This window comes from Sciurus carolinensis, chromosome 16, assembly GCF_902686445.1.
Source record: "Sciurus carolinensis chromosome 16, mSciCar1.2, whole genome shotgun sequence".
Taxonomy (NCBI): domain Eukaryota; kingdom Metazoa; phylum Chordata; class Mammalia; order Rodentia; family Sciuridae; genus Sciurus; species Sciurus carolinensis.
In genome coordinates, this window is record NC_062228.1 from 23,621,344 (window position 1) to 23,632,755 (window position 11,412).

The window sequence follows — 11,412 nt, forward strand, 5'->3', positions numbered from 1 at the left end:
TCATAAAGCAGCTCCCTATAGCTTTCTTCTGTAGACTGATGACATCATATTAAAATAAAATTCAGCTTAAGATTCTATTATGCTGCTCTGCAGGAGGGTAGAAGATTGAAGGGACAATAAGAGATAGTTCAATATGTAGTTCAATAGGTTTGGCTGAATTATTTGTGGTTTGGAAATGTGGAATATCAAGTACAATGGATTGTTACCATGTCCTTCACTGGATCCTCAGTCAGTGTAATGTATTAACATTTCTTTGCCAAAGAAATCATGATCTAACTGACCTAACACATTCTAATTTATAAACTCAGAAAAGATTTGCTCTGATGTGAAAAAATGAATCAAGGTTATAAACAATTAGTAATGACTTGTAATAGTCCATAAATAGAAAGAGAAGAGTGGATGTATTGAGGATGATAGAGGAACTACGAGTAAAACTATAAACAATACTAAGTGATTTATACTCAGAAACACAAATGTCAAGTAGCGTTTTTTTTTTTTTTTTCAATAATTGTAGAGGTAAGAGAAAGTTTCTTTAAGATTTGTTTTCATGTATTGCCATATTTTTTATTTTTATCAATGTTTAGACATGGTCCTGTGAGACTTGGAAAGTGAGGTTTGGGTGGAGAATCTTCAAATTTAGAAATGTGGAAACTGAGTTGTTTTATTTCTAGCCTTGAAATGAGTTCACTCGGTTACTATGTTGTTTCTCAGTTTCACCACATGATGATCCCTCCAGTGTCTCCACCCTCCAAACATCTTATGTCAAGTGAATCAAGTTGCTGGCATTACAAAAGATTTCCACCTGGTCACAAGGTTCTACTGTGCAAAATCAAATGAAAGAATTAAAGTATAGCACACATGAGTCTTTAAAAATTCCAGTCTGTGACTGAGTTGTCTATCTGTTATAGACATGAAGGGGCAGAGATGCTCCCTCTGATGTGACAATCAGTCTTTGACACTGAGACAAGCCTTGCTATTCTTTGCATATTCTCTGCCTGAAAAGTCATTCCTCCTGAGTGGCTATCAGTCCTGAAGGGTGATGTGAAAGGAAGGGTGTACTAATCACTGAGAGCCCTAACATGATGATTGCAATGCTTGTTTCCCGTGCTCTGTCAGCCACTTATGGATGCTATGTTAAATACCTTTCTTCTCCCCTTCATAAAAAATGGGTGTCTTCCAGGGAAAAATCACAAATTAAATGATATACTTATTTTTGTTTGGGTAAATTGTTGATATTAATGATAAAACTCTTCAGAGGAAAATTGCATGAGGAAAACACTTCATAAAATATTTATTTTGTGTAAGGTATGTCAATAATTATCCATCCATGACAATAATCATTGAATAATGCAGAAATACAGGTGTTTTATAAAGAAAGGGAAACATATTTAATATCTCCGAGCATTAAAGTTCTACAGTTAGTGAGCTGTTGAGCCATGATCGCAACTCAGGTGCCCTGTCCTAAGTCCCCTATACTTTCCCTAGTGTGGGCCTTCATTTACTTTCTTTCCATCACGACCAAAATTTCGGCACATCTAAGGCACCCAAATAATCTTCAATTTCATCACATTTCTAATTGTAGGTATTTGTTTGCTTAGAAAAGGAAAGTTGACTATTAAAATTCTAATGATAAAGAAATGATAGTTATTAGGTTAGGATATATTACAATGCCACTCTAAATTGTGTTCAGTACATTCTGATAATAGATAATGAATTATAATCTTGCTGGGAGAGAATTCAATGCAACTCCTAATTTAATGAAATGGCTATTTCTCTGTGTGACATTTCATTACAACACCAGAATCAAGGACTTGAGAATTTATTTTTCCTCTTATTATTCAAGAAATATTACAAAATGCAGTCTCATTGTCATTAGAATGTGCTTAAACTACTGGGTGTTACAGGATCTAATCTGTGGGATAATGTCTGCATTAAAGAATCTGTGTCAGCTCAACCCTTTCTCTTCCCTGCGAATAATAACAGAAAGCATAACTAAGTGATCTTTAAGGTGGTAATGAAAGCTTTTCCTGCTTTACAATTTCTCATTGCTGGTTTCTTTTCTGATGAGCTCTCAAAATTCCAAAGCTAAAACTTTAGATAAATGAGAGAAACAGTCCCCATTACACGTTCAAACTTATTCCAATGGCATCTGTTTCCTTTCTAATAAAAGCACCGGAGATAGTAGACTTAAAAGAAGTGTGCGTTTGAATCTCTATATGTCCAGTCTAAACAGGAGGGAAGTCTCTGTTCACAAATAACTTAATTAAAGGAATATGAGTGAAAGCTTTGGAAGAAAAATATTTGATTAAGACTGCTTGTGCTGTGAATGACTTTCTTTCTTGGACAGAGATTTAATGGTGGGAGAGCTCATTTCAAGGTTATAGGCCTTGCTGAATTAATTTATTTTCTATAGCTTTGAAGAGGATCTATTCATTTGGGGACAGAAGGGCAAGAGGACTGTACAAATGCAGACTCTAGGTAATTGCTGGTACATCTAAACATCTGTGTCAGATGCAAAAGACTCCTGAAAGATTCAGATATGTGTGGCCACGTTCACTTCTGACTCATCTGCCTGAGTGCCATGTGGGTCAAGGCAGCCGGAATATTCCAATTTGCACCAGACTCCTTCTTGGTCATATTTCACTTCACTGTTTGAGCTCGTCAAGTCTTCATTACAACATGGGAGTATTACAAAGGTCTGCATTTCACTCTCCATAATGAGAAATCCCTAAGGGGAATCTTTATTGTCTTTTATAGCTGGAGAGCAATTCATCTTTCATTTTTTATAAAGCATCATGAGTCTTAAATGCATAAGAAGGGAAAGAAATATAGTCCAAGTTATGAGATTTAAAACTTCTATCTATCTATCTATCTATCTATCTATCTATCTATCTACCTACCTACCTACCTACCTACCTATCTAAACCTCAAATCCCCTGAATATTTATTCAGGGATGGTCGTTATCCGTTTACAATATACTGTACACATACACACACACTAGAATCTGGTTAACATGATTTATTGGGGCAGAAAACTGGGCAGACCAAAATAAGATCACCTCTCTGGAAAAATAACAACCATCATCTTTTTTTTTCAGCAGATATTTATTGAGCTTCTACTGTGGGCCCAGCACTCTGCAAAGTTTGGTGAGGATCACAGCAATGTGTTTGAACAAGATTCTACTTTCATATAAGTTATAACTGAGAAAGACAGATATATCATATGTGCAGATCATAACATTGTAAGACAGAAAGTGATGCATGAGCCACGTAATGCTCTAGGGAGAAAAAAGTGTTATGGATATTTAGGGGAGGTCTTGTGATGAAGTTCATGGAGGACATAATGTAAGAAAAATATTTAAAGGTGCGATAGAATAGGAAACTTACATAATTCACTTATCAAGTAATATAATTTAGAAAGGAATTTGCAGAAAGATATATATGTGTTTAAACAAGATGTGCATTTAACTCGCAGCTCTCTTTTTGAACATGATTCTGAATGCTCATGGGTAAATTTGGTTGTAGATTTTGAATCTAATTTTGTTGAGTAGGATGATAATAATCATAACCTGTTGTAAGAAGGGCAGTTAGCTGATGACCTTCATAGCCCAACCCATGTCCTGCTGGACAGCTCACAGCTGGGACTTGAACACAAGATGGTAGAAGATCCTGGCCCTTTGAGCCCAAGGCAGGACTCCCCTGAGTTCATCCTCATGTCCCATGGAGCTGGAAAAAGTCCAGATATTCACCACCATCTAGATCTTCCTTCTTACCCCTTGTTCTTCCTCCTGATCAGTCATGTTGCAGCCTGGAGTTCATTCCTGCCATCTCAGACCCCTGTCTTTTATCTTTAAGACACACACACCTCAATTTCTTGACATCTGCTTTCTGGAGGATCCAAACTGACACTATAGCAGTCACATACTTTGTCCTCCAAACATTACATAAATAGTGGGAATTACTCATAATCAATTTTATCAATGAAGGATTGTCAGGGAGGTTAAATGGTTTACCCAATTTCACAAAACTGGTGAGAGTGGGATTTAATCTCCTTTCAAAATTGAGCATGTATGTCCTTAAATACAATTTACCATTTAAAGGAACCTATTGTAGTACATTTTGTCCAGTGAAATATCATTTTGAATTGCAAACCATCGCTTTGGCCATTCTCTCTCTCCCTCTCAAATCAAGATTTGCATGTACTGGGTTCAAAAGGACTCCTAATAGAAATTTAGTTTGTGCTTCACTTGGATGCTTTTTCTTAACATGGAGTAGCACATATCTTTATGGCAGGACTTCTCAGAGCTTCATTCTGTGCTCTAGTTTCAGGAGAACTATGCCTGGGTTAGAAGAAACACGTAGACAAAATATTGCCCAGGCTGTCTTTGCTCCAAACTCTTCCATTTTTAAGACACAATCATTGCTTGTCTTTCTCAGATTCCTCAATCAGGCTGATGTCCTGACTCCTTTGATTGACATTAAACACTTCTTCCACTATTTGTAAATTCCCTTCATACATAACCTGAGTGGCTACAACCACAGACCTGGTCATTCTACAGAAAATCCTATAAGCCTGAGCATTCGCATAATCTTTTGACTTCAGTATATTCGTTCTTTCAAATCAAGAGTTTTCCATTAATAACCCTTTTTCCTTCCAGAAATTTTATGCTAGGTTAATGGGGGGAAAGTCCTATTATGCTTTCAGTCCCTGCTAAATATATCTTCTATCTGAAACCTACAGTAACTCACTAACGTTTTTCAGTGTCCCTGCTATTAGTTCCATAGACTAAAGCCACAAGCTTATAAAAGGAGAGACTCTTCAGAGCAGAGCTGAGTCTAAGATAGCACCTCGCACACAGAACAAAGGTGACTTAAATGAATATTGAAGTGTCTTTCATTTTTAAAATATCCATTTGTGTCACTAGAGTCACTGGGAAATGGAATTCTATCATTTGCATCTTTGAATCTTCTCCTCTCAAAAAGTATCTTGCACATATGACTGTTTGATAAATGTATAACCAGAAAATTCAATTCAAGTGGATAAAATTTGAAATCTCAAATATATAACCAGGAAAACTCATATCCAGAAATCATAGGAAATAAATGTTGATAGTACATTGTGTTGATGCACAATCCCAAACTGATTAATTCTATAAATGGAGCATGGACTTTCATACATTTTTCAATTTGGAAAATAGTATATTTTGCTAAAAGTGATTAGCTCTTCTTTAGACAGTGAAGTATAATTGGAAGAAAATATACAGTGCATTTTCAATATGATTTGTCTCCATAAATTAAAATAGCCACAGAGATATTCAGCATTATTGTTATTTTGTGGCAAAGAATTTACTTTGTTAAAGACTCTTATTCCTCAGTGGACAAAAGTGTCATAGTCTAAAAGTCATGAATTGCTCCTCTTCTTTATTCATCAGATGTTAATAGTTTTATGGCCATACTGTTAATTGGAATTGAGCACAGGATTCACCCGTTATAGTGTGGACCTCTTTCTTGGACCACTTTTAATATCTCTGCCCTTAGGGGCAAAAGAATACCCTGGAGAAGTTGTTTGAAACTTGTCAAATTCTCTAAGAATTGTTAAATTCTCTGGGTGACATCTCTAGTGTAAACTTTCTCCAAATAACAAATTTTTAGCCCAGGATACACTAGAATTATCTCAGTGACATTTCCACCTTTGTGTGTACCTAGTATGCCTAGACTCTGGGCAAGTGTTTGCTAAAATACAAAATTGATGGGAAAAAAAATTAAAATATCACCTGCATGATTTTTAAAAGAGAAATATTTATAATAGCTGGAAGTCACACTTAAGATGATAACATTTTGGGATTTGGTGTGTTTGCAGTCAGATGTAAAATCAATGTACTATGGGTCAAGACAAAAACTATTTTTCCTCTAGGCGTTTCTAAAAAGAAGAAGAAAAAAGAAAGACTATAGCCTCAATGTCTCCAATGACCTAAATTCTCCAGGCAGTTAATAGAAGATAAAAATTTTAAAAGAACATGAGAGAGAACAGCATTTCATGATTTGATGATGTTTCTTGGGCCAAGTCAGTCTGCAGAAATAGAATATGAACTTCCTTTTGAGGCTCGCAATGTCCAACCATTAACTTCTTTCTTGCCTCTGCACATTAACTTGTAGTAAGTTGCACCATAAACACAGTGACTTACAAGAAGAAAAGTGACACATTCTTTTTATAAAAGGAGGAAAATCTGTAAAGCTAGAGCTGGGAAAATAAAACCAAAGCACTCAGCAGATAAACTCTTGAGTCATTTATCACTTCTCTAGGACTTTGAACAAGGCAAGTCTCCAGAGTTCATAAAGTTGGCTAGACAATCCCAGTGATCTATGGGGACTGACCAACACCTTTCTGAACTCTGAGAATCATAAGTCAACCAGAGTCAGAACTCTGGATCTGACATTGAGAAAAAAAAGAAGACGTAAAACAAAATTAAAACTGCATTGGTCATGGTGGTAAAATATTGATCATCAGAGGTTTGTAGAGTTCAATGAGACTGTCACCGGAGTAGAAGGATCCAAGTTTGAATGCTTTCCATACATGAAGAGGCATGGAGTTGACAGCATGCCCTTGAGTCTCTTTGAACTCTATTTGTTTTCATTTAATGACATTCTGGCCTTTCATAATCTTCCCTCCATCTAGACATCAGGATAGGCAAGGATCTAGGACCAGGGAACTCATATCCAGCAAATGTAGGAATTAAATGTTGATAGTAGGTAGAGATACACAATCCCAAACTGACCAGATCTATAAATGGAGGATGGACTTCAATTCCTTTTCAAGCTGTAGGTTAGAATAAAAAATACTTATCCTCTGGGCATTTGTAAGAATACATGATTTTAGGTTTATCTTCTTTGCTCCACAACTCTGTGCCTCTAAAAAAAAAGAGCCAGCAGGCTTTATAAATCCTCTGCTCAAAAAAAAAAAAAAAAAAACCTCTTCACTTTCTCTTTCTCTCTGTGATGGGGATATTAAGGCTCAGAGAGCATAAATGAGTTACATGTTGAAAGGTAGAGTAGGCATATGCCAGGAATAGATTCCAGGTGTCCATGTGTCACTGTTGTAAATAACTATACAAAATAAGTTGTAAGTTTTACTCTTTTTATTTCCCCAAGGAAAAGTTGATATGAATTCTAGGATTCCTGGCTACTTCCCAGAATATGATTTTTTTTCACTTATCGTCTTTAGGATGAATGAAAAAAAAATTCCTCAGCATTTTAAACAAACATTTACTGGTGCCACACAGAAAATGTGGTGGTTTTAGTCATCAGGTATATGGAAATACAAACATCAAGGATATTAATGAAGGAATAGAATTTATTCCAATGCCACTTATCAATGGGTTTGATTTTTTCCATTTCTAATAGTTCATTAGCTGCCTTGTAGGGTTTCATCTGCTGAACGGGATGTCTTGAGATTGCCAGCTTCCTCCTGTTGCCCAAATTGTGTTAGACCCCCCTGGGCAAGTGTCAGTGGAAGTCTACATGGAGGTTGATAGATGCTGACACATCTTTGGGAAAAAAGGAGAAACAGATTTTGGTATTTATCTGCCTCTGATAAATTGTGGTTTGGGGCAAGTGACGTTTTCTCCTGGAATCTTGGTTTTATTAAACAATGTTCTTCAGTTACTTTTACATCTAAGGAACAGTTGGGGATTCCAGGAATTTAACATCAAGAGTTGACTGAAAGAGACAAATTTTAACTACAGATGTCACACAGATGACATTTATAAGTTTAATTATTGTCATTATGTATATAATTACAGTTGCAAGTCCTTGAAATACAAGAACCTTTTTTTCATGGAGTAATTGCTTGTTATATCATGGTGTTAATGGACATTAAGGCCAGGGACTTTTCATCTTACTGACCACACAGGTGATGTTTCTCTGTTACTTCCCTACATCATGGGTTTGAAGGACATGGTCACATTCTATTGTCCTGAGAAGGGCACATTTTCAAAAACTCTTTAAGGGTTTCTTGGACTGAAAATAAAGATAGCTGGATTTGGGGTGTAAATTCCACTGTTTATGAGTGCTTGAGTAAGTGGCTTAAAATTGCTTGACACTAGCTCCCCTAATTGTAAAGTGAGGTGCTTGTGCCAGATTGATTTCAATACTATTTTTCATCACTGAAGACTGTAACTTACTCCTTTCACTATGGCATTCCATACCAAGGTCAGCTGTGTGGGCTGCCTAGTGGGGGTGAACTTGGTCTTCTCCTTATGCTTAGCATTGTCTGGAGCACTGTGCAGAGGCGTATCATGAGACCCCCATCCTACAGCTCTTGCATCATCTACTTGTGATGGTTTTTAGGGACACTGAAATTCTGTGCCACATGTCAATTTCCTAAAAATTGTACTGATGGGATTTTTCTAGGTGTCAGGTGTCTTGGCCTAATGATGATAGTGGTTGCTCCCCTGTAGTATGTGGGGGGCAGAGTTGGGCCTTGCAGGAGCCTTGGGTCAATGACAGGGTTTTGTCTTGGGGTTCATCATATGCATCCTGTTTCAAGCATCTAGTGTCTGTCAAGCTACTCTACTGTACTGTACTGTGCAGGGATTTTTATTTTAATGAAAATTGTGAATAACCTTCCTCCTAAGCAGTAATGAAATATTATTTCAACTACATCAAGAAGAAAGAAAGCAGAAGTTAAAGGAAATAACTGAAGTTCGGAGAAGTTGAATTATTTGCATAAGATAATTTATTACTAATCAACCATTCCAGAATATAAACATGCACCTGACTGATTTAAAGTCTATCATTGAATATATAGAACATAATATACATACCAGCATTAAAATCAGGAAATTCTGTTTGAGCTAGTGTCTTGTTAAACACCTTAATTTTACAAATGAAGTCACTGAGATTCAAAAAGATTGTTTGTCTTCCCAAGTCTAGCAAGTATCAGCACTGGAAATAAACAAGCAGGATTCCAAGTTCCCATCCCAATATTCTCCTCACTAGGAGGCTTTTTTCTCTTAGAAATTTGTGATAATTTTCCACCTCGCCACCTTCTATAGGGAATGTGCTGATCATGTACTAGTTAGTAGCTGATAACATCATGAGGAAAAGGGGGAATGCTTTTACTGAGCAGCTATTTTCTTTGAGGCTCCAATTGAGTCAGTTTTGCCCATTAATCCCCCAAAACCATGAAATGGCAGAGGAACACTGCTATCAGAGATGACATGACTCCACAAGGGTCAGAGCAGAGCTGGACTCTAATTCATTGTTGGTTTGGCTCAAAAGCTCTTTAGGTAAAACACATTGGAAAGTTTAAGTTTTAAATTTCATTTAAAATGCTAAACAGTTTAAATTAAGACCTATATTATGTCACCTCTTTATATATTTAATTTAAAAAAAAATTTGGTACTGGGGATTGAACTCAGGGGCACTCAATCATTGAGACACATCTCCAGCCCTATTTTGTATTTTATTTAGAGACAGGGTCTCACTGAGTTGCTTAGGATCTCATCTTTGCTGAGGTTGGCTTTGAACTTGTGATCCTCCTGCCTCAGCCTCCAGAGCCACTGGGATTACAGGTGTCACCACCAGCTCTTGTATAGTTTTTAAATAAACACATAATGCAAACATGGCTGGAAAGAGAGCGCCTGCTGAAAACATTATTACTTTTTCTTTTAGGTTCCCACTCTTAATGCTACACCTATTAATTCCCTGAGGATTTTTTTTTTCTCCTTTAGAGAAAGCTATAGGAATTTGGCTCTTTGGAGAAATGGACCTCCTTTCTTGTCTAGTAAAGATATATTCGTAATTAAGAACAACATCCTTTGCTGGTTTTGCTCTGGCTATAGAAAAGCTACATATCATAAAGACTTTGCATATAAATATTTTAGAATAAAAATTATGCAATACAATTGTGTTTTGCTTAACATTTCAAAACTCAGAATGTGGTTTAATGAATAAGCAATGTGGCGAGGAGAAAATATAGAGCAGGGGTCAGCAAACTACATCCCCAGGCCGAATTGCACTGCCTGAAGCTAAGAACGGTTTTTACATTTTTAAAGGTTTATAACCAGAAAAAAGAAGAATATATGTGTATGTCCCACAAAACGTAAAATATTTACTATATGGCCCTTTACAGAAAAAGGCTTTTTGTACTTCTGATTTAGAGTGATATTTTAAAAATATTTAAACTTTATAACTTATTTCCATTCTGAATAAAATATTTTATCCATGATTTATTTTACTGGAGATTACCTTTTGGTATAAGTAGATTATTAGAGGTTCCACTTTATTGATGAGGAACAGATTTTAATTGATAAGTTCATGACTTCTTCATCTTTCAAATTTTTGGATTATAGTAGACTTCTAAATTGTACCTGCTGTTTTAGAGCATCAGGGCACCAATAATCATTGAAGATATATGTTATATTTTGTGTCTACATCAATATGACATCAAACCGAGTAAAACTTTCATTTATATCCACATAATACAATTTACACAAATAAAATATTGACAAAACTTGATTCGACAGCAACTACATAGCAAAATCTACATCTTTTTGTTTTCAATATGAGTCAATTATGAACCAAACATTTACTATTATTGTTAAATATAGTCTCTAGAATACAGATAGTCATAGTCGTTTTGAAATTTATATTGGGTACAATTTGGCCTTGCCAGTATTCCAAAACCATGAGAATCACAGAAAATATAAGGGATATTTTGTAAAACATCTGGACAGTGCATCTGTTTAAATTAATTCATATAAAGAAAAATTAATGTTAATTAGAAACCTTTAGTATGGAAATAAGAATATATTCCGGAGGTAGATTTATTATGTAAAAGAAAAATGAGGTTCATTGTATTCTCTGGATCAATAATTACAATCATTCAAAATATGTGATGAATTCTGAAAACAGATGAATGCTGATACACTTTCTAAATGACTCACCAAGAAGGTAACAGACACTCTGTCTTCATTATAATATAATCAATAAGGTGGATGATGATTTAAGAAGCCTCATTAGCAAATATGTAAATTACACAAAACCAGCAGAGGAGTATCCAGTTCAATGGCAGTGAGTTTTATCAATCTGTTCTAATATACTCTAGTCTTTTTTACATTTTTCCTGAAAATATCTTAATAAATGTCTTAGTCAACTAACTGCCATGAAGTTTCAAAACATCAATTGCAACCATGGCTGTTTTAGACACTTTGCCTGATATATGGCATGGTGGTTATCTTGCGTGAGGCTTAGCACGTCAAGATGAATGTAAACAGTCCCCATTTACATAGCGACCAACTATTAATGATTAAATGAATTTGGAAAACTGGAATGATAATTTTATGAGGTCTGTAAACATGGGCTAACCCTTTGACAGTAAGTATGCTGAGATGGTGTCAGAAGCGCTGATGC